The 24,545-nt window shown below is 49.2% G+C and overlaps 1 protein-coding gene across 3 annotated transcripts in view; it reads right to left on the minus strand.

The window, feature by feature from the left end:
• Nucleotides 1-24,545, minus strand: part of LOC146788676 (receptor-transporting protein 3-like) — a 98,654-nt gene that overhangs the window by 68,723 nt on the left and 5,386 nt on the right. Inside the window, exon 1 of one of the 3 annotated variants that reach the window (XM_085635906.1) lies at nucleotides 22,990-23,324. The exons of the other annotated variants lie outside the window; for them this stretch is intronic. The gene's annotated coding sequence lies outside the window, so the exon portion shown is untranslated. Of the gene's footprint in view, nucleotides 1-22,989; nucleotides 23,325-24,545 lie in introns of those variants that run through there. 3 annotated transcript variants of the gene reach the window in all.

A 24,545-nucleotide genomic window follows, 5' to 3' on the forward strand; every position in this document is an offset into this window, starting at 1 on the left:
GTCACTTTTGTGACGCAGCGGCGGCGCAAAGCCAGCGCCATGCTGCGGGCTATTTACAACGTGACGCATCTAGGGAGATGCGTCACGTTGTAAAGCCTTGTGGCACATGTGGGCGTTTCTGCAAAGGGAGGGGGGGGGGGGGGGGGAGTTCCGGCTCAGGAACGCCTCCGAAAAGTGGCTGAGTGAAATCTACAAGATTTCACTCAGTCACTTTTACGGCCATGATGCATCAAAACCCTGCGCCTGCATGAAGCAGGCGTAAGGATTGACACAGCATGTTAGGGATAGGGCACCCCCGAGCCTTGCTGGAGCTGCGTCGCGCTTGCGACGCAGCTCCAGCAATGCACCGCCTTTCCGCAGGGGGGTATGCGACACGCATCTGCCCATCCGTGCGCCACAGTGCGCCGCATTGTAAATGCGCCGCATCAGTGGTGGCGCACGGGTGGACAGATGCGTTGCAACTCTTCTGGTGCATCCCTGCTGATTAGCAGAGATGTGCCAGAAGTCGTAAATCTGCCCCTTAGACTGGTCAGAGTTGTCTCTGCCTCAGACACATGCTTAGACATTCCAGGCCCAGTGACCAGTCTGGCCCATGAACCCCTATCCACCTAGACATCCAGAAAGAAGGTGTTAGCATAACCCAACCTGCAATGAACCTGGCCCTTGAGGCAACATGAGACTCAGGGTTTTTTTGTGGGAATGAGACATTGAAGTCTTGTTTGAGGCTTCCATAAAGGGAAAGGCTTATGTGGCGCAGTCAGAAGAAACACCACTTTGGGAGAGTTTTTCCTAGGTGAAGGGAATCGTAGTGGGTTTTGAGTTGCTTATAGGGGAAGGATGGCCTGAAGGCAAGGAGGTCAACTCTGCCCTTCGGGGAACGCAGTAATTGTGTGCATCTTAGGATAAAACATGTCTGTGAAGCCTGACTGGGAACTGCGGCATCCGGGAATGAAAATGCTCCTGTGCGATCAGAGTGTGACCAACCAGACACCTACGTTTGGCCCGTGGCATCCTTGCTACGCTACTGGTTACAGGTGTTAGTTGTTGTTGTCAGGGGCAAGTTCTACTTTGTAGAGCAATATGTCAAGTGTTGTGGTAAGGGTGAGGCTTGTATTTCCTCCATTAAATGGTACAATTTATCTAACCACCATCCCAGAATCCTGGTTTCAGGTATCCCCAGGTAGTATCGTACCATAATATTGGGTTTAAATATGCCCCGCAACAATGTCATAGCCAGAATATCAAGTATCACAAATTTATGAAAATATATATAGGTAAGTATAGACCTGGACCCATGCAGCAGTGCCCACACCGTGTCTGCTTTCTCTTTTCTCCTGAGGTTGGATGGTGTAACACATTACCTACAATGACGTTGATACAGTGGATACAATTCTGACATTTCTTCATCCCTTTGAAATTGGTAATGGGTGGTTTTTTAGGAGAGTGAATCAGTTCTTTCAAATTCTTTGAACGAGTATAGGCAAACAATGGTGGATCTTTGAAGATGTTATTAAAATCAGGTTCATTCTGCAGTATTTCCCACCTTTTAATGATAATGTTTTTCACCTTCATGGAACTCGTGGAGAAATTAGAGACAAAAACACTCATTACCAATTTCAAAGGGATGAAGAAATGTCAGAATTGTATCCACTGTAACAACGTCATTGTAGGTAATGTGTTACACCATCCAACCTCAGGAGAAATCATCAAACTGTTTCATAACTCTGATTGCAATTCCGGGAAACTGATTTATTACATCAAGTGTCCATGTGGGAAACTATATGTAGGTAAGACTGAACGCAAGATTAAAGTTTGAATATCGGAACACAAGAGCACTATAAGGACACAAAATAAAAGTAGTAGCTTAGCTACTCACTGGCAGGAGGAAAGACATAGCATAGCCCAACTCCAATTTTCAGTGTTAGAAAGAGTAACACACCAGTCTGATATGGACATTACTAGAGCTCTTCTTCAAAGAGAAACATTTTGGATTAGACGTCTTGACACCCTGATAGACAAGGGAATTAATGATCGAATTGATTATTCATGTTATTTATAATTTGGATTTAATCACTGTAACTGGCATGTTTTTGCGTGCTGACTGCTGGTATTTTGATGAAGAATTTCGATGTGCTCACATTTTCTTTTTAATTTGCTTTTTTCAAATTTGAGTTAAATTTTTTTCATTATTTTGTATTTCATCTCACTTTTTCCTAATTTCCTCACACATGTCACTTGTGTTGTATGCGTTTCTCCACCCTTATTAAATCGCGAGCATACTTATGTACCCGTGGTAATATGGCGGTTTCTCAGTTTTCCTTGGTTCGCACATTTGTTGGTCCGTTTTTCGTTTCCACAGCGCTCATTCAGACCGGACTTGTGTCCGTTTTTAGTTTTGTTGAAGTGACCGCGTACTTCCGTGTACCGGCGGGTTTGTATTTAGTTCCGTCGGGGACGCGGTAAAGCATTCCCGAGTCCGCCCCGTCGCCAACCGGGAGGGTTCCGGTTCTTTGAACTGTTCCAGCCTTCTTACGTGGTAACATGTTATTATTATTGCGTCTAAGAGTTGAATTCATGATACTATTATTTTGCTTCTCTCCGGAGGGTTTGAGCATTAGTTTGATTCTCTGCTTCCTGGTGTTCTTCCAGTCGTTCGCTTTTTAGCGCCTTCATTGTGATGAACAAGGTATTCATTGTTTTGCTTTTTATCACGGTGGGCGTCTCACGGGTGGCCCATTTAACAAAGAGAAGTGGTTGTGTATCATTATTGATGTACGAGAGTTTTTAACACACTCGCTTTTGTGGATTTGCTTCGTTTTTGTGGAAGTGGCACATTCTGGTGAAGGATTGCTTTTCTTTCTTTCATTTCATTTCTTATTTGTTTTACTTGGTTCTATTTTTTCATGAGTACACGTTTTGATTCTCAATTTTCTGGCACATTGTACTGTAATGAATTGTTGCTGCTATGACCTGTCAGATGTTTGTGGCATACCTGTTGTATATTGTTCATGTTTATTTTTTCAGAATTCAAGCCCCTGAAGAAGAGCCAGTCCGGCTCGAAATGCATTGGGCATCCAGAAAATTCTTGATCTAATGTGAATGTATCTAATTGGAATAACTTCTGTTTTGATGGATTTATGGACATTTTTTTGAACTGATATTTGATTACTTCATTGTAAATATATTTGAACAATTTTCGAGTCTGATGTGGATTTGATTTGTGTTAGAAATTCACCAGCTTATAATTGTGAAGTTTATGATGTTGACATACTAAAGGTATGTTCTACCTATAGCTACAGTGCGCAGAGGTTGGGTCTCATTGACCCTATATATTGACGTGTTTTGCTGGCATTGTTTGACTATTCATGCCTTCCCCTGCAGCACGCTTATGTTGAAAGTGTTTAGTTTTTAGTGTGAGAATATCGTACAAAACTGTTCTGACCAGGATTATTTAGTGTGTGCCTCTTCAAATATATTGTTATTCTAAGTTAAAAACAACAACACATTTTAAATCTACCGCTAAGAATTGCCTCCTACTATATGAGAGCTTCCACCCACGCCATCTCAAGGAAAACCTTCCCTTTGGACAGTTTCTCAGATTGAGGAGAAATTGTACAGAAACATCTGATTATGACAAACAAGCAAAGGTGCTAACTGAAAAATTAAGAGTGAGAAACTACCCTCCCAAGACCATTGCAAAGGCAAAGAAAAGAGCAACAAACAATTATAGAGATGCCCTGCTTGAAACCTATGAAAGGAATGAGAACAAGAAAGATAAAAGACCAATATGCATAACAACTTTCAACATAGCTTCAGACAACGTCTCAAAACTAGTGAAAAAACATTGGCGGATCCTAAACAGTGGAACTCTAAACATACCGACACCAATGTTCTCACATAAAAGGGCAAATAATCTGAAAGACCTATTAGTACACACTCGTCCAAAACCACAAACCAAAACCAACCAACAGGTATTAAGTACAGTACCAACCGGCCACCATCCGTGTGGCAATTGTAGTGTCTGTCACCTCACTACCACCACCAAAAGAGTGTCCTTCAACACAGGCAAAACATGGGACTTGCGGAAATTCACTACCTGTAACACTATGGGAGTGGTATACCTCATCACATGTGTGTGCGACCTACACTATGTAGGGATGACCACAAGAAAAATAAGCACAAGAATCTGTGAACACCGAAGTAACATCCGGTGCCACAGAGCAAGCACTAGGATGACGGCGCATTTCAATGACACACAACATACTCCTAATGACATGCAATGGGTAGACCTTGAGCATGTAAAACTATGCGATAACCTGACACAGGTCCTACTAGAAAAGGAACAAAGATGGGTTTTGAAACTACGCACAGACATTAGAGGGCTGAACGAAGGTATACCTTGGGGACATTTCCTCAGATGACCCAAGTATACACAATCCTGATATGATCCACTGTGATGTAATAAACCAGCTACACCGGGTATAAAAGCGTAGGAATCACGCCCAATCCATTAGAAAACATAAAAAAGAGGACACTATAACTAAGAAAGTTAAGAATTTACGAAAAGAAGTGCAAAACTACTAGAGATTCTTATATGTGTCACTCCTAAATGTATGTGTAAATGTTATACATCATGTTAAATGTATTTGTCATGTATTTTCCCCAAGAAAAACACTCTACATGATTACTTGCCCGTGTAATCTCAGATATATTGGGATGACTTGTCACAAAGTCAAACAGAGAATCTGTGAACACAGGAGCAACGTAAAATGCAGACGAGGAACAACTAAAATGAGCAGTCATTTCATTGATCACCCACACACAGTGAACAATCTCAAATGGTTCATACTCGAAACCCTCACCTCCAGAACATCTAATGCAGAAAAATTACTTTTCGAGAAGGAACAAAGATGGGTCCACCGCTTGAAGACCAACTTACAAGGACTAAACGATGATATCCCTTGGTTAAGCGTTTAGTTGAGTATCTGCCTGCTAATACATACAGACACGCTATTGGAGATTAGAATATATATTTTTCTATTTTCCTAATCCATTCCTCCACACGTCAACAAAGGCATCATCAGTATTGCGAGGCACTAATACGTGTGATAACCATGCATGAGCTCTCTCAAAATAACACTGCCTTTTTGTCATATATTACTTACACTTGAAATGTACTTTGCTCTAAGTATTTCAATTACTTGAAACTCGTGGCTACCAATAACAACCACCATCTCAATAAAGTTCTTCAAAAAACCGATAGTCCTTCCTCCATGGCACTCAATTCAGCATTTAATCCCGCCTCCCGGGTACATCCCGTAAACAGGAAACTAGTGCCAGCACAAGTCGTGACTGCACCAGAGCCGCGGTACGAGGAGCGCCATGGAAGACACGTAACGTTATTGAGCACCTTGCCATGCCCTACATTGTTTGTATTTGTTCTCTTCTTTCAACAGCAATATCGCTGCCTGTTCCGCCCCACGGAGTTCTAAATCGGAACCCCCGAGGTATTTTATACACGCCACTTACACTAACGCATGCGCAGTGCAGCGACTCCGTGTATGCCTCGTTTTTTGCTTTCCGTTTAGTGTCTATTGTTAATTGTTTATGGCTCAATGACTGCATGTAACTTAGTTTCCTGACACGACCAGAGGTTTTCACCTCCTCGTGCCTGGCACCATGTTATACTGACACTGAACGGAGATAGCTCTCCCTCGACTTCGTCATATTTACGTTTTATGACGTCCCGGGCATAACCTCATTATTATCTAAGGGCTACATCTAATATTCCTTACGAATACTAATTTCACAACAAGAAAATGTGTTCTCACTATGTTCCTACTAATAACATTATCTGTGCTAACTTTTAAACCTTAACCTTTTTAAATCACGACTTCTCATCTTTCTTAATTCACATGTCTATGATATAGACGGTTCGAATCTCCACTTGCTGGTGAAAGATGTGTACCAATATGTATCCAAAGATTTGCCATTTATAATTGCTTATGTATTATAATTTCAGCTAGACACTGGATAAAACCATACTAACTCAGGACGCATGTGTCTACCTCTCCTCCTCCCCCTTTATACATAGGTATTAACCCTACAGAAGTCCTAGTGATTAACTTAGGAACTTCCAACAGACATTGGATACCATCCAATTTCACTTCACCTGAGGTCCAGAAGAAAGCCCCCCGACCCTTTCGGGCACTCTAGGGGCTGAAACATGTCGACCGATCACTCAGACTAATAACTGCAGCGGATACATCACCTATCCTTTCTGCATCTAGCTGTTTTTTATCTTTTTTCCCTGCACCTAATGGAATAAAATTGAATATAGGTAGCCAGAGGAATTTTTTAAACTTATCACAACACCTGAGCACTTCTCACATTTTTGACTTTTTTTCCCTGATCTCTACTGGAAAGGCCAGTGGTTCCCTCCGGGTTGGAGGAAGCATGGGAAAAACCCGATGATGATGCTGTCACGTATCTAAATATCAAGGCGGAGAACCAAGATATACCGCCCACGAACTAATTTACGTGAATGAGGGTTTTTTATCAATATCGGCAACAACTATCCGAACCCTGGTGCCAGCTACAAGTGATCCATTCCCTTTGATTACTACTGCAGAGACCATGTGACCAAAGGAAGGGAGCTTTGAGGCAAATGACCATGTGACCAGAGGGAGGGGGCTTTGAGGGGTATAACCATGTGACCAGAGGAAGGAGGTTTGAGGGGTATGACCATGTGACCAGAGGAAGGGGGCTTTGAGGCAGATGACCATGTGACCAGAGGAAGGGGGCTTTGAGGCGGATGACCATGTGACCAGAGGAAGGGAGCTTAGATGCAGATGACCATATGACCAGAGTAAGGGGGCTTTGAGGGGGATGACCATGTGACCAGAGGAAGGGTACTTTGAGGCAGATGACCATATGACCAGAGGGAGAGGGCTTTGAAGGGGATGACCATGTGACCAGAGGAAGGGCGCTTTTAGGCAGATGACCATATGACCAGAGGGAGGGGGCTTTGAGGGGGATGGCCATATGACCAGAGGAAGGGGGCATTGAGGCAGATGACCATGTGACCAGAGGAAGGGGCCTTTAAGGCACATGACCATGTGACCAGAGGAAGAGGGGTTTGAGGAAGAGACCATGTGACCAGAGGAAGGGGGCTTTGAGGCAGATGGCCATATGACCAGAGGAAGGGGGCATTGAGGCAGATGACCATGTGACCAGAGGAAGGGGCCTTTAAGGCACATGACCATGTGACCAGAGGAAGAGGGGTTTGAGGCAGAGACCATGTGACCAGGGGAAGGGGGCTTTGAGGCAGATAATAATAATAATAATAATAATACAGGGGCTTATAAAGCGCGACAGCTACCCCAAACAGGGGTGTCCTGGCGCTAAAACAGCAGGTGAATTACGACCAGAGAATTAGTGGACATATAATCCATGTTAATCTGCCCTAAAGAGCCACGTTTTTTAAAGCTTTCCTAAAACAGGTTTCTGTGTTAGCCTGCCGCAGAGCACCTGGTAAGGCATTCCACAGTGAAGCTGCACCAACTGTGAAGGCTCTATCGCTCAGACGTGTTTTTGCAAAGCGTGGGGTGTGCAGCAAGTTCTGAGAGTTTGAGAGCAGCACGCGATTTTGCTTATATAAATACAGTCTTTCCTTCAGGTAACCAGGACATTTTCCGCTAAGGGCCCGATATGCCAGAATCAAGGCCTTGAATTTAATTCTTTTCTCCACTTTAAGCCAATGGAGCTTCTGTAAATGCGGAGAGACATGGTGTCGGTAGGGGATACGTTGAACCAGTCTCGCATCCGCATTCTGTATCATCTGGAGACGACATATGGCATATTTAGGAAGGCCAGAGTATAGGCCATTCGCATAGTCAAGCCTGGATGTAACTGTGGCATGTACTATTGATTTGCGGCAATCCTCAGGTAAAAAGTGAAGAACTTTCCGGAGGTTTTTTAGTTTACCAAAACAGATTGACGAGACCTGCTGTATTTGGGCTGAAAAAGAAAAGTCCGCCTCCCATTTCACCCCTAAATTACGGATGCGCGTGGCAGGGGATGGTGGTGAACCCATTTCTGGCGGCCACCACATCTCTGGATCTGGCGCTGGGCCTTTGCCGAAGAACAAAACTTCAGTTTTCCCAGCATTGAGCTTTAATTTGTTAGTATTCATCCACAGCGCTATATCCCACAAACAGCCCTTGAAGTTCTTAAAAGCATCTGCCGTCTGCCCCTTAAATGGAAAAACCAACTGGGTGTCATCAGCGTAAGAAATCGCTTTCACGCCCCAGTTGGCAATAAGGGAGAACAGTGGAGCTAGGTAGAGATTAAACAGTAGAGGGCTCAAGGCTGAGCCCTGGGGGATGCCACAGCTGACCTGTTTTGGTTTGGATTCAAATGGTTGTAGGGCAACTCTCTGCGTGCACCCACTCACATAAGATGACAACCAAGTTAACACTTTGCCACCAAGGCCCACACCTTGTAATCTCTGAACCAATATGGCGTGGTCGACAGTATTGAATGTAGCGAACAGATCCAGGAGCACCAGCAATGCGGATGCTCCTGAGTCCAATGCCCATCTTACTGACTCTGCCACCTCGAGGAGAGCGGTCTCCGTACTAAATCCTGCTCGAAAACCAGATTGAGTGTGTGACCAGAGGAAGGGGGCTTTGAGGCGGGTGACCAGAGGAAGGGGGCTTTGAGGCGTATGACCATGTGACCAGGGGAAGAGGGTTTTGAGGGGGATGACCATGGTACCAGAGGAAGTGGACTTTGAGAGGGATGGCCATGTGACCAGAGGAAGGGGGCTTTGAGGCAGATGATCATATGACCAGAGGGAGGGGGCTTTGAAGGGGATGACCATGTGACCAGAGGAAGGGAGCTTTGAGGCAGATGACCATATGACCAGTGGAAGGGGGCTTTGAGGCAGATGACGATATGACCAGACGGAGGGGGCTTTGAGGGGGATGACCATGTGATCAGAGGACGGGGGCATTGAGGCAGATGACCATATGACCAGAGGAAAGGGGCTTTGAGGCAGATGACCATGTGACCAGAGAAAGGGGGCTTTGAGGAGGATGACCATATGACCAGAGGAAGGGGGCTTTGAGGCAGATGCCCATATGACCAGAGGAAGGGGGCTTTGAGGCAGATGACCATGTGACCAGAGGAAGTAGGCTTTGAGGGGGGTGACCATGTGACCAGAGAAAGGGGGCTTTGAGGCAAATGACCATGTGACCAGAGGAAGGGGGCTTTGAGGCAGAAGACCATCTGATCAGGTTAAGGGGGCTTTGAAGCAAATGGCCATGTGACCAGAGGAAGGGGGCTTTGAGGGGTATGACCATGTGACCAGAGGAAGGAGGTTTCAGGGGTATGACCATGTGACCAGAGGAAGGGGGGCTTTGAGGGAGATGACCATGTGACCAGAGGAAGGGGGCTTTGAGGCAGATGACCATGTGACCAGAGGAAGGGGGCTTTGAGGCGGATGACCATGTGACCAGAGGAAGGGAGCTTTGATGCAGATGACCATATGACCAGAGTAAGGGGGCTTTGAGGGGGATGACCATGTGACCAGAGGAAGGGCGCTTTTAGGCAGATGACCATATGACCAGAGGAGGGGGCTTTGAGGGGGATGGCCATATGACCAGAGGAAGGGGGCATTGAGGCAGATGACCATGTGACCAGAGGAAGGGGCCTTTAAGGCACTTGACCATGTGACCAGAGGAAGAGGGGTTTGAGGAAGAGACCATGTGACCAGAGGAAGGGGGCTTTGAGGCAGATGACCATGTGACCAGAGGAAGGGGGCTTTGAGATGAATGACCATGTGACCAGAGGATGGGGACTTTGAGGCAGAGACCATGTGACCAGGGGAAGGGGGCTTTGAGGCAGATAATAATAATAATAATAATACAGGGGCTTATAAAGCGCGACAGCTACCCCAAACAGGGGTGTCCTGGCGCTAAAGCAGCAGGTGAATTACGATCAGAGAATTAGTGGACATATAATCCATGTCAATCTGCCCTAAAGAGCCACGTTTTTTAAAGCTTTCCTAAAACAGGTTTCTGTGTTAGCCTGCTGCAGAGCACCTGGTAAGGCATTCCACAGTGAAGCTGCACCAACTGTGAAGGCTCTATCGCCCAGACGTGTTTTTGCAAAGCGTGGGGTGTGCAGCAAGTTCTGAGAGTTTGAGAGCAGCACGCGATTTTGCTTATATAAACACAGTCTTTCCTTCAGGTAACCAGGACATTTTCCGTTAAGGGCCCGATATGCCAGAATCAAGGCCTTGAATTTAATTCTTTTCTCCACTTTAAGCCAATGGAGCTTCTGTAAATGCGGTGAGACATGGTGTCGGGAGGGGATGACCATGTGACCAGAGGAAGGGGGCTTTGAGGCAGATGACCATATGACCAGTGGAAGGGGGGTTTGAGGCAGATGACGATATGACCTGACGGAGGGGGCTTTGAGGGGGATGACCATGTGACCAGAGGACGGGGGCATTCAGGCAGATGACCATATGACCAGAGGAAATGGGCTTTGAGGCAGATGACCATGTGACCAGAGAAAGGGGGCTTTGAGGTATATGACCGTATGACAAGAGGAAGGGGGCTTTGAGGCAGATGACAAAGTGACCGGAGGAAGGGGGCTTTGCAGCAGATGACCATGTGACCAGAGGAAGGGGGCTTTGAGGCAAATGACCATGTGACCAGAGAAAGGGGGCTGTGAGGCAGATGACCATGTGACCAGAGGAAGGGGGCTTTGTGGGAGATGACCATATGACCAGAGGAAGGGGGCTTTGAGGGGATGCCCATGTGACCAGATTAGGGGGGCTTGGAGGGGGATGATCATGTGACCAGAGGAAGGGGGCTTTGAGGCAGATGACCATGTGACCAGAGGAAGGGGCTTTGAGGCAGATGACCATGTGACCAAAAGAAGAGGACTTTGAGGGGGATGACTATGTGACCAGAGGAAGGGGGATTTGAGGGGTATGACCATATGACCAGAGCAAGGGGGCTTTGAGGGGGATGACCATATGACCAGCGGAAGGGGGCTTTGAGCAGATGACGATATGACCAGAGGGAGGGGGCTTTGAGGCAGATGACCATATGACCAGAGGAAAGGGGCTTTGAGGCAGATGACCATGTGACCAGAGAAAGGGGGCTTTGAGGTATATGACCGTATGACAAGAGGAAGGGGGCTTTGAGGCAGATGACAAAGTGACCGGAGGAAGGGGGCTTTGCAGCAGATGACCATGTGACCAGAGGAAGGGGGCTTTGAGGCAGATGACCATTTGACCAGAGGAAGGGGGCTTTGAGGGAGATTACCATGTGACCAGAGGAAGGGGGCTTTGAGGGGATGGATGACCATGTGACCAGAGGAAGGGGGCTTGGAGGGGGATGACCATGTGACCAGAGCAAGGGGGCTTTGAGGCAGATGACCATGTGACCAGAGGAAGGGGCTTTGAGGAAGATGACCATGTGACCAGAGAAAGGGGGCTTTGAGTGGGATGACTATGTGACCAGAGGAAGGGGGATTTGAGGGGTATGACCATATGACCATAGGAAGGGGGCTTTGAGGAGGATAACCATGTGACCAGAGGAAGGGGGCTTTGAGGGGGATAACCATGTGACCAGAGGAAGGGGGCTTTGAGGAACATGACCATATAACCAGAGAAAGGGGGCTTTGAGGGGGATGACCATGTGACCAGAGGAAGGGTACTTTGAGAGGGATGACCATGTGACCAGAGGAAGGGGGCTTTGAGGCAGATGACCATATGACCAGAGGGAGGGGGCTTTGAGGAGGATGACCATGTGACCAGAGGGAGAGGGCTTTGAAGGGGATGACCATGTGACCAGAGGAAGGGCGCTTTTAGGCAGATGACCATATGATCAGAGGGAGGGGGCTTTGAGGGGGATGGCCATATGACCAAAGGAAGGGGGCATTGAGGCAGATGACCATGTGACCAGAGGAAGGGGCCTTTAAGGCACATGACCATGTGACCAGAGGAAGAGGGGTTTGAGGAAGAGACCATGTGACCAGAGGAAGGGGGCTTTGAGGCAGATGACCATGTGACCAGAGGAAGGGGGCTTTGAGGTGAATGACCATGTGACCAGAGGATGGGGACTTTGAGGCAGAGACCATGTGACCAGGGGAAGGGGGTTTGAGGCAGATAATAATAATAATAATAATAATACAGGGGCTTATAAAGCGCGACAGCTACCCCAAACAGGGGTGTCCTGGCGCTAAAACAGCAGGTGAATTACGACCAGAGAATTAGTGGACATATAATCCATGTTAATCTGCCCTAAAGAGCCACGTTTTTTAAAGCTTTCCTAAAACAGGTTTCTGTGTTAGCCTGCCGCAGAGCACCTGGTAAGGCATTCCACAGTGAAGCTGCACCAACTGTGAAGGCTCTATCGCTCAGACGTGTTTTTGCAAAGCGTGGGGTGTGCAGCAAGTTCTGAGAGTTTGAGAGCAGCACGCGATTTTGCTTATATAAACACAGTCTTTCCTTCAGGTAACCAGGACATTTTCCGTTAAGGGCCCGATATGCCAGAATCAAGGCCTTGAATTTAATTTTTTTCTCCACTTTAAGCCTATGAGCTTCTGTAAATGCGGAGAGACATGGTGTCGGGAGGGGATACGTTGAACCAGTCTCGCATCCGCATTCTGTATCATCTGGAGACGACATATGGCATATTTAGGAAGGCCAGAGTATAGGCCATTCGCATAGTCAAGCCTGGATGTAACTGTGGCATGTACTATTGATTTGCGGCAATCCTCAGGTAAAAAGTGAAGAACTTTCCGGAGGTTTTTTAGTTTACCAAAACAGATTGACGAGACCTGCTGTATTTGGGCTGAAAAAGAAAAGTCCGCCTCCCATTTCACCCCTAAATTACGGATGCGCGTGGCAGGGGATGGTGGTGAACCCATTTCTGGCGGCCACCACATCTCTGGATCTGGCGCTGGGCCTTTGCCGAAGAACAAAACTTCAGTTTTCCCAGCATTGAGCTTTAATTTGTTAGTATTCATCCACAGCGCTATATCCCGCAAACAGCCCTTGAAGTTCTTAAAAGCATCTGCCGTCTGCCCCTTAAATGGAAAAACCAACTGGGTGTCATCAGCGTAAGAAATCGCTTTCACGCCCCAGTTGGCAATAAGGGAGAACAGTGGAGCTAGGTAGAGATTAAACAGTAGAGGGCTCAAGGCTGAGCCCTGGGGGATGCCACAGCTGACCTGTTTTGGTTTGGATTCAAATGGTTGTAGGGCAACTCTCTGCGTGCACCCACTCACATAAGATGACAACCAAGTTAACACTTTGCCACCAAGGCCCACACCTTGTAATCTCTGAACCAATATGGCGTGGTCGACAGTATTGAATGTAGCGAACAGATCCAGGAGCACCAGCAATGCGGATGCTCCTGAGTCCAATGCCCATCTTACTGACTCTGCCACCTCGAGGAGAGCGGTCTCCGTACTAAATCCTGCTCGAAAACCAGATTGAGTGTGTGACCAGAGGAAGGGGGCTTTGAGGCGGGTGACCAGAGGAAGGGGGCTTTGAGGCGTATGACCATGTGACCAGGGGAAGAGGGTTTTCAGGGGGATGACCATGGTACCAGAGGAAGTGGACTTTGAGAGGGATGGCCATGTGACCAGAGGAAGGGGGCTTTGAGGCAGATAATCATATGACCAGAGGGAGGGGGCTTTGAAGGGGATGACCATGTGACCAGAGGAAGGGAGCTTTGAGGCAGATGACCATATGACCAGTGGAAGGGGGCTTTGAGGCAGATGACGATATGACCAGACGGAGGGGGCTTTGAGGGGGATGACCATGTGATCAGAGGACGGGGGCATTGAGGCAGATGACCATATGACCAGAGGAAAGGGGCTTTGAGGCAGATGACCATGTGACCAGAGAAAGGGGGCTTTGAGGAGGATGACCATATGACCAGAGGAAGGGGGCTTTGAGGCAGATGCCCATATGACCAGAGGAAGGGGGCTTTGAGGCAGATGACCATGTGACCAGAGGAAGTAGGCTTTGAGGGGGGTGACCATGTGACCAGAGAAAGGGGGCTTTGAGGCAAATGACCATGTGACCAGAGGAAGGGGGCTTTGAGGCAGAAGACCATCTGATCAGGTTAAGGGGGCTTTGAAGCAAATGGCCATGTGACCAGAGGAAGGGGGCTTTGAGGGGTATGACCATGTGACCAGAGGAAGGAGGTTTCAGGGGTATGACCATGTGACCAGAGGAAGGGGGGCTTTGAGGGAGATGACCATGTGACCAGAGGAAGGGGGCTTTGAGGCAGATGACCATGTGACCAGAGGAAGGGGGCTTTGAGGCGGATGACCATGTGACCAGAGGAAGGGAGCTTTGATGCAGATGACCATATGACCAGAGTAAGGGGGCTTTGAGGGGGATGACCATGTGACCAGAGGAAGTGTAATTTGAGAGGGATGACCATGTGACCAGAGGAAGGGCGCTTTTAGGCAGATGACCATATGACCAGAGGAGGGGGCTTTGAGGGGGATGGCCATATGACCAGAGGAAGGGGGCATTGAGGCAGATGACCATGTGACCAGAGGAAGGGGCCTTTAAGGCACTTGACCATGTGACCAGAGGAAGAGGGGTTTGAGGAAGAGACCATGTGACCAGAGGAAGGGGCTTTGAGGCAGATGACCATGTGACCAGAGGAAGGGGGCTTTGAGATGAATGACCATGTGACCAGAGGATGGGGACTTTGAGGCAGAGACCATGTGACCAGGGGAAGGGGGCTTTGAGGCAGATAATAATAATAATAATAATAATACAGGGGCTTATAAAGCGCGACAGCTACCCCAAACAGGGGTGTCCTGGCGCTAAAGCAGCAGGTGAATTACGACCAGAGAATTAGTGGACATATAATCCATGTCAATCTGCCCTAAAGAGCCACGTTTTTTAAAGCTTTCCTAAAACAGGTTTCTGTGTTAGCCTGCTGCAGAGCACCTGGTAAGGCATTCCACAGTGAAGCTGCACCAACTGTGAAGGCTCTATCGCCCAGACGTGTTTTTGCAAAGCGTGGGGTGTGCAGCAAGTTCTGAGAGTTTGAGAGCAGCACGCGATTTTGCTTATATAAACACATTCTTTCCTTCAGGTAACCAGGACATTTTCCGTTAAGGGCCCGATATGCCAGAATCAAGGCCTTGAATTTAATTCTTTTCTCCACTTTAAGCCAATGGAGCTTCTGTAAATGCGGTGAGACATGGTGTCGGGAGGGGATGACCATGTGACCAGAGGAAGGGGGCTTTGAGGCAGATGACCATATGACCAGTGGAAGGGGGGTTTGAGGCAGATGACGATATGACCTGACGGAGGGGGCTTTGAGGGGGATGACCATGTGACCAGAGGACGGGGGCATTCAGGCAGATGACCATATGACCAGAGGAAATGGGCTTTGAGGCAGATGACCATGTGACCAGAGAAAGGGGGCTTTGAGGTATATGACCGTATGACAAGAGGAAGGGGGCTTTGAGGCAGATGACAAAGTGACCGGAGGAAGGGGGCTTTGCAGCAGATGACCATGTGACCAGAGGAAGGGGGCTTTGAGGCAGATGACCATGTGACCAGAGAAAGGGGGCTGTGAGGCAGATGACCATGTGACCAGAGGAAGGGGGCTTTGTGGGAGATGACCATATGACCAGAGGAAGGGGGCTTTGAGGGGATGCCCATGTGACCAGATTAGGAGGGCTTGGAGGGGGATGATCATGTGACCAGAGGAAGGGGGCTTTGAGGCAGATGACCATGTGACCAGAGGAAGGGGCTTTGAGGCAGATGACCATGTGACCAAAAGAAGAGGACTTTGAGGGGGATGACTATGTGACCAGAGGAAGGGGGATTTGAGGGGTATGACCATATGACCAGAGCAAGGGGGCTTTGAGGGGGATGACCATATGACCAGCGGAAGGGGGCTTTGAGCAGATGACGATATGACCAGAGGGAGGGGGCTTTGAGGCAGATGACCATATGACCAGAGGAAAGGGGCTTTGAGGCAGATGACCATGTGACCAGAGAAAGGGGGCTTTGAGGTATATGACCGTATGACAAGAGGAAGGGGGCTTTGAGGCAGATGACAAAGTGACCGGAGGAAGGGGGCTTTGCAGCAGATGACCATGTGACCAGAGGAAGGGGGCTTTGAGGCAGATGACCATTTGACCAGAGGAAGGGGGCTTTGAGGGAGATTACCATGTGACCAGAGGAAGGGGGCTTTGAGGGGATGGATGACCATGTGACCAGAGGAAGGGGGCTTGGAGGGGGATGACCATGTGACCAGAGCAAGGGGGCTTTGAGGCAGATGACCATGTGACCAGAGGAAGGGGCTTTGAGGAAGATGACCATGTGACCAGAGAAAGGGGGCTTTGAGTGGGATGACTATGTGACCAGAGGAAGGGGGATTTGAGGGGTATGACCATATGACCATAGGAAGGGGGCTTTGAGGAGGATAACCATGTGACCAGAGGAAGGGGGCTTTGAGGCAAATGACCATGTGATCAGAGGAAGGGGGCTTTGAGGGGGATAACCATGTGACCAGAGGAAGGGGGCTTTGAGGAACATGACCATATAACCAGAGAAAGGGGGCTTTGAGGGGGATGACCATGTGACCAGAGGAAGGGTACTTTGAGAGGGATGACCATGTGACCAGAGGAAGGGGGCTTTGAGGCAGATGACCATATGACCAGAGGGAGGGGGCTTTGAGGAGGATGACCATGTGACCAGAGGGAGAGGGCTTTGAAGGGGATGACCATGTGACCAGAGGAAGGGCGCTTTTAGGCAGATGACCATATGATCAGAGGGAGGGGGCTTTGAGGGGGATGGCCATATGACCAGAGGAAGGGGGCATTGAGGCAGATGACCATGTGACCAGAGGAAGGGGCCTTTAAGGCACATGACCATGTGACCAGAGGAAGAGGGGTTTGAGGAAGAGACCATGTGACCAGAGGAAGGGTGCTTTGAGGCAGATGACCATGTGACCAGAGGAAGGGGGCTTTGAGGTGAATGACCATGTGACCAGAGGATGGGGACTTTGAGGCAGAGACCATGTGACCAGGGGAAGGGGGTTTGAGGCAGATAATAATAATAATAATAATAATACAGGGGCTTATAAAGCGCGACAGCTACCCCAAACAGGGGTGTCCTGGCGCTAAAACAGCAGGTGAATTACGACCAGAGAATTAGTGGACATATAATCCATGTTAATCTGCCCTAAAGAGCCACGTTTTTTAAAGCTTTCCTAAAACAGGTTTCTGTGTTAGCCTGCCGCAGAGCACCTGGTAAGGCATTCCACAGTGAAGCTGCACCAACTGTGAAGGCTCTATCGCTCAGACGTGTTTTTGCAAAGCGTGGGGTGTGCAGCAAGTTCTGAGAGTTTGAGAGCAGCACGCGATTTTGCTTATATAAACACAGTCTTTCCTTCAGGTAACCAGGACATTTTCCGTTAAGGGCCCGATATGCCAGAATCAAGGCCTTGAATTTAATTCTTTTCTCCACTTTAAGCCTATGAGCTTCTGTAAATGCGGAGAGACATGGTGTCGGGAGGGGATACGTTGAACCAGTCTCGCATCCGCATTCTGTATCATCTGGAGACGACATATGGCATATTTAGGAAGGCCAGAGTATAGGCCATTCGCATAGTCAAGCCTGGATGTAACTGTGGCATGTACTATTGATTTGCGGCAATCCTCAGGTAAAAAGTGAAGAACTTTCCGGAGGTTTTTTAGTTTACCAAAACAGATTGACGAGACCTGCTGTATTTGGGCTGAAAAAGAAAAGTCCGCCTCCCATTTCACCCCTAAATTACGGATGCGCGTGGCAGGGGATGGTGGTGAACCCATTTCTGGCGGCCACCACATCTCTGGATCTGGCGCTGGGCCCTTGCCGAAGAACAAAACTTCAGTTTTCCCAGCATTGAGCTTTAATTTGTTAGTATTCATCCACAGCGCTATATCCCGCAAACAGCCCTTGAAGTTCTTAAAAGCATCTGCCGTCTGCCCCTTAAATGGAAAAACCAACTGGGTGTCATCAGCGTAAGAAATCGCTTTCACGCCCCAGTTGGCAATAAGGGAGAACAGTGGAGCTAGGTAGAGATTAAACAGTAGAGGGCTCAAGGCTGAGCCCTGTGGGATGCCACAGCTGACCTGTTTTGGTTTGGATTCAAATGGTTGTAGGGCAACTCTCTGCGTGCACCCACTCACATAAGATGACAACCAAGTTAACACTTTGCCACCAAGGCCCACACCTTGTAATCTCTGAACCAATATGGCGTGGTCGACAGTATTGAATGTAGCGAACAGATCCAGGAGCACCAGCAATGCGGATGCTCCTGAGTCCAATGCCCATCTTACTGACTCTGCCACCTCGAGGAGAGCGGTCTCCGTACTAAATCCTGCTCGAAAACCAGATTGAGTGTGTGACCAGAGGAAGGGGGCTTTGAGGCGGGTGACCAGAGGAAGGGGGCTTTGAGGCGTATGACCATGTGACCAGGGGAAGAGGGTTTTGAGGGGGATGACCATGGTACCAGAGGAAGTGGACTTTGAGAGGGATGGCCATGTGACCAGAGGAAGGGGGCTTTGAGGCAGATGATCATATGACCAGAGGGAGGGGGCTTTGAAGGGGATGACCATGTGACCAGAGGAAGGGAGCTTTGAGGCAGATGACCATATGACCAGTGGAAGGGGGCTTTGAGGCAGATGACGATATGACCAGACGGAGGGGGCTTTGAGGGGGATGACCATGTGACCAGAGGACAGGGGCATTGAGGCAGATGACCATATGACCACAGGAAAGGGGCTTTGAGGCAGATGACCATGTGACCAGAGAAAGGGGGCTTTGAGGAGGATGACCATATGACCAGAGGAAGGGGGCTTTGAGGCAGATGCCCATATGACCAGAGGAAGGGGGCTTTGAGGCAGATGACCATGTGACCAGAGGAAGTAGGCTTTGAGGGGGTGACCATGTGACCAGAGAAAGGGGGCTTTGAGGAAAATGACCATGTGACCAGAGGAAGGGGGCTTTGAGGCAGAAGACCATCTGATCAGGTTAAGGGGGCTTTGAAGCAAATGGCCATGTGACCAGAGGAAGGGGGCTTTGAGGGGTATGACCATGTGACCAGAGGAAGGGGGCTTTGAGGAGGATGACCATGTGACCAGAGAAAGGGGGCTTTGAGGCAGATGACCATGTGACCAGAGGAAGGGGGCTTTGTGGGAGATGGCCATATGACCAGAGGAAGGGGGCTTTGAGGGGATGCCCATGTGACCAGATTAGGGGGGCTTGGAGGGGGATGATCATGTGACCAGAGGAAGGGGGCTTTGAGGCAGATGACCATGTGACCAGAGGAAGGGGCTTTGAGGCAGATAACCATGTGACCAAAAGAAGAGGACTTTCTAAAAAAGCGTTGTAATGGTAGTTGCGATGTAAAAACCGCATTGTAAAGGCATCCGTTGTAATTGTTTGCATCGTAACATAATATATTCGATACAGCCACCAACTTCACCCTGAGTCCCCAAGAAAATCAAAAGGCTCTGTGGATTATGTGCAATCTCTGATGTCAGTGACAGAGTTTCAGCTGCGTAGTATAAACAATGTTTTTTTTTTGTTTTTTTTTATTTGCGGAGTTTTATAAAGCATGAACATGAATCTTCAGGGTATCAGAGCGCTGTGCATATAAGTCAAGTCAGACATACAAAAAAATACAAGATGGGAAGTGCAGGGAGCAATGCAAATAAAAAACAGATACAATATGCCAAAAGGGCTTGTTAAATCCCAGATCCGGAGGAGCCCACTTGAAAATGATCCCACTGAAGTGACATAAAGATAAATGAGTGAAGGAATCTATTCATCACTCTGCTGAAATTCCGCAGGCCCAATTGTGTTCTGCAGTCCCCTTTGTGCGCCTTCAAAGAAAATGTGTTGTAAAATGTTGCAAATGTTGTAAAATAACCAACAGTTTTAAGAGCAGAGAGGGGTGCGCGTGTGTGAGTTGTTGTCTCTGTGTGCAGGTAAAGATTCTTGGTGAAATCCTGCAGCCACTTCACCACCCCCGACTGAAAGCACCCGTACCCGACTATTCACTAGAGAATGCATTTATTTTGGGGAGGGCGGGGTTTAGCGCCCCAAACATGCACTCCTGATTGGCTTGCTCTGTGGGAGGACGTACCAGGACTGTGAATGTCTTTATTGCAGTTCAGGGTGTGTTACTGTCTGTACTGTGATGTGGCACAGGATGTCAGCAATGTAAGCCTTACCTTTGCCCTGTTAAATGCAAACTTTCCCACACCTAGTGGTCTGGGAGGCAGCGAGGGGCGGGGAGGGTACAGAGAGGGGGCGCTGACATCAATGTTACATCACAGAAGTCATAGGGAGTGTGTGGCTGCCCTGGCGCCCGCAGGGTGCCCTAGAAGGGCGGACCTCTATATTGCCATCAAGGCACCAGCCCACCCCCCTTCTGCTAGGGGACCCCTCGGGGAGGATTCCCCCACTCTTATCAGCCAGTGGCTGCGGCGTGCAGGGCGCGTCACTTCCGGGGCGCAAAGAACGATGGGGGGAGGTATATAGGCCTCCCCCACCCTCTGACCTTCCTCTTTTCGCGCCCTGGACACGCCGTCGCTACCCCTCGCTCTGGAGCTGACCCGTTGTGGCGGTGAGTGCAGGCCTTGCCCCCCCATCCTCCCAAGCCGTATCTCCCCTTTCGGGTGATTCTGGCGGGCGGTCCAGCCTCGGCTGGAGGCTGCCGGTGACAGGGGGGGGGAGCAGGGTGCAGCTCCGGCCAGGGCACGCAGCCGGTCTTGCTCTGGGCCGGCCTGCGGCGGTGTCCTGAGGTCGGCCGGTTTAGAAGCAAGGTGAGTCAATCACCCAAACCCCCCCCCAGGGCCCACCACGTAGGCCATTGCCTGTGTGGGACTCCATCCCAGCTGCAAGCTCCCTGGTCCGGCCTCGCAGGGGGCCCGCTGGGTTGGTGCCTTCGGTTGGGTTTGTGGCGAGGGACTGGGTTGGGGGTCAAGCTTCTCGGCCCTACACCGCGCAGGCCTGACCTAGTAGCTGCACACAGAGGAGCTTCTCTATCTACCCACTCCACCCCCAGGCACGGCCCGTTAGCAGCCCCCTGAGGGCTCCAGTGGCAATGTTGCAAGGGGCAGCAAACGGCGCAATAGGCCCGACCGCTAGGGGTAGAACCTCCATGGGGGATCGGCCTCAGAGGCCATGCTAGGCCTTGCGTGACTTTGCCTGGGCACCGTGCCTCCCCCTGCTGCGATGCGCACGAGTGGAGCAGCTGTCGGTGCATCATTGTATCTGCTCTGTGAAATCACAGAAAGCAAGTTTTCACCCAATGTCAGTTGAGCAGTGAAGTGAAGACACTAGGTTCATGGCAAAACCAAACGTTAAAAATCCCAGTAAGGTTTTCAGCATTTGCGGATTAACATACATGATGCCGATGTGTATGTAAAAAATTTCAGCGGAGATAATCTGCATACCAGCCCTTAATTGAGTAGGCTGGATAGCTCAGCGAGTTAAACGGCCACCGCTGTGGCAGGCAGGCTGCATATTCGAATCTTATGAGGTCTCAAAAGAATTAGCTACATTCTGTCTGGAGTAAAACTTCCAAAAAGTGCAAACCTGCAGACCCTGTGCAAAGTCCGACATGCGGACATAATGCTTAAAGGCTCCAGTACAGTCACAACACGAATGCAGAGACAAAGCAAGACATCACGCGCCATCATACACAGGCCAACGGAGTAGACGCTTGCGGACAGGCACCGAGAAGCCGGGGAGTACAGACGGAGGCAGACACCCCCAGCAGCCATTTTGTCCCAAAGAATGCACGGGCATGCACCACGCAGCCAGAAATCACATAGCCCTCAAGTAACCCCGGGTGCCAGCTTCAGGCAGTCCTGGCCTTTTAGCTAGCAGCTTGCTTCAATTTGGGACTCGTGGTTTCACTTTTTAACATTCCAAATGTGGGCTGGGAAAAACCCTGCTTGCAAAGATACCAATGGCTGCAAAAGGCATTTCTTCTTCCACCCCTGCCTCACCAGCTTACCTGGTCAGGATCCGCCACGAGAAACTCACCCTGGCTGGGGGTGGGTCTACGGCCAAGTATTCAGAGGGGTGGAACACCACTGCATGCAAAATGGAATGGGGCAGCCTATTGCTGACTGTTGTGGTTGCTCCGGGCTACACGGGGCCCATGACTTTGTGTGAGGCCCCGGGTTCATCCCCCGGTATCGCCAGGCAATTTAGACTTTACGTGTCGCCTAAGGGGGGGTGACCCTCGCGTGTGTCTCTTCCCTCACTTACTTCAGTGGGCGGAGCCCCTTGTTTATTAACCCAGAGATTTCACAGCATGCTTGTGTTTGCTGGGGCGGCACTGGCTCCTTGTGCTCCCCAAGGTGCTGGTTCCGATAGCGCTGCTCTGCTGGGCTGGCGCCATTTCGTATACCACGGCAGAGCTGCTCCAGGTTTGGGGTTTATCCTGGGGGGTTGGGCGCGCGACATCTGCCCAACCTCGTGGTGTGGTGGCCAGCTGCACTCACCGGGAGGTGTTCTTTCTGGGTGGCTTCAGTGCTCTTCTGGTGTGCCTGTGGGACCGACTCAGAGCACATTTTGTGCGGGCAATGACGTTGCTTGCTGGTGGGTCCATGGCATGGTCACATTTGAAAGAAGTGGTGATGCACACACCAGTGCATGGCAGTAGGCTACATCGCTTGCGGGTTTAGCGGAGGTGCTTGACTCATGAATTGGTCATTGGCGCGGGCCAGTGGTGAACAACCTTAGTATGTGCAGCAGCAGAGGGGGTTGTCACTAGTCGATTAGTAGATCGCTGCCGGATTCGCAAAGAGTGTTTGCACGGGAAGTTCAACTCTGCTCCTCCTATTTGCATGTGTTTGGGATGCGAATTGTAATTTAAAAAAAAAAAGTTAAGCGGTATCCCAGTGACTACTTACTTAAGTTGATGGTCTAGTCCGTTTGCAGCGTTGTCCTCAGCGCGCCCATCTCTGCCAACGGGCAGGGCTCCACGCCACACGTCCGTGTGCGATAAACAATCCCTTCGTGGCCTCGCTGGCATCTGGGGGATAATCACCGGACACTAAGAGGCCAATTCCCGCACGCATGCCGTGTTCTCCTGTATCGTGACAGACGCGTCAGGGCTCTCGGTCACATTTTCCGACCCCGGAATGGCACAATTAGGTAGTATCTACGGGGTACTAGTTTTCGGGTATTTCATGAGGCGCGGTCATTGACGCCCCACGACCGTGAGCTGGCAGATGGGAGGAGGTCTAAGGAGTCGCAGGCATTTGCCCGGTTTAAAGTTCAGACATCACTTCACAATACCGGACACATGAAAGCTTTACCGCACTCACGTGAGATTAATTAAGGTCACAGTTTTACATCAAAGTGATATCGCACCTTGTTGCCGATAACACCTGTCGCCGAAGCGCGTGTGGTCTGAAATACAGGTTTGTTTGCTAGTAAAATACCAGTGAAAAAATAAGTCTTCCGAGGGGGGAGGGGGTACATTCACTGGGGAAATTGCTCACATGCGAGTCTCCAATTGTACAGAATTGTGCAGTTCTGAGACTCCGTGTAGTAGCTCTGTGTTTTAAGGCACCGTCGGTTGAGGCTTGAGTGCACCTGTAAATGCCTGAGTGATTGGTAGTATGAAAAGCCTCACGGTATTATGTGCGTCTGGTAACGATGGTGATGTACCCTCTAGGGCACAGGGATGAGTCCCAATACAATACTTACGCGTTCTAAGACGCGAAATAGAGAGAGAGAGAGAGAGAAGTGTTCACCTGCGGGACTTCTGTATTAATCCCAGCAGAATAATGCGGCTGCAGTATAGATTTGTAAATATCATCCGGGTCATAAAGTCAAATCAGAACTGTTGACTGGTACTGGGAAACCTGCCTTGGGTCCCAGCGCCGGCTTGACACACTTTTCTAGGCAATGCGCTTAAGCTCCCTGTGTCTAAAGAATGAATCAACCTGACCTGTGTGATGTAACTTATGCACATGTAAAGCGCTCCAATGCACATGGGCCGATATCTAGCAACATGACACTATAAAAAACATAAGCTAACATAAACAAGCACTTCAGGTATTAGCATAGCACGGAAGTTATGGGCCCTGGTGCAAACAAGGAATATGGCCCCTGTGACTGCTGTTAGGGTAGTAAACTACAGCATTCTCCAGGGGGCAATGGACACCGCAGGGCTCTGGTCCCCGGTGCCACTGCACCTGCTGCACAAAAGGTAATGGGTAATGAAGCGGACTACTATAGAGATGTATGTATTGTAATTGCATTTATACAGCGTCTACTCCCTCGGGTGAGGCGTCAATGCGCTTTTTCAGTGAGTAGCACGCTACTCCGGAACACGAAAAGGATTATCGGTAGGAAAATCGCACTTCAAGTATAGAAGACCAAATGAGTAAAGCTTTGTGACGATTCACATCTAAAGTTCTCCAATATGTGGTGACTGCACATACAATCAGGATAGCAG

Source organism: Triturus cristatus, chromosome 11, assembly GCF_964204655.1.
Source record: "Triturus cristatus chromosome 11, aTriCri1.1, whole genome shotgun sequence".
Lineage (NCBI taxonomy): Eukaryota > Metazoa > Chordata > Amphibia > Caudata > Salamandridae > Triturus > Triturus cristatus.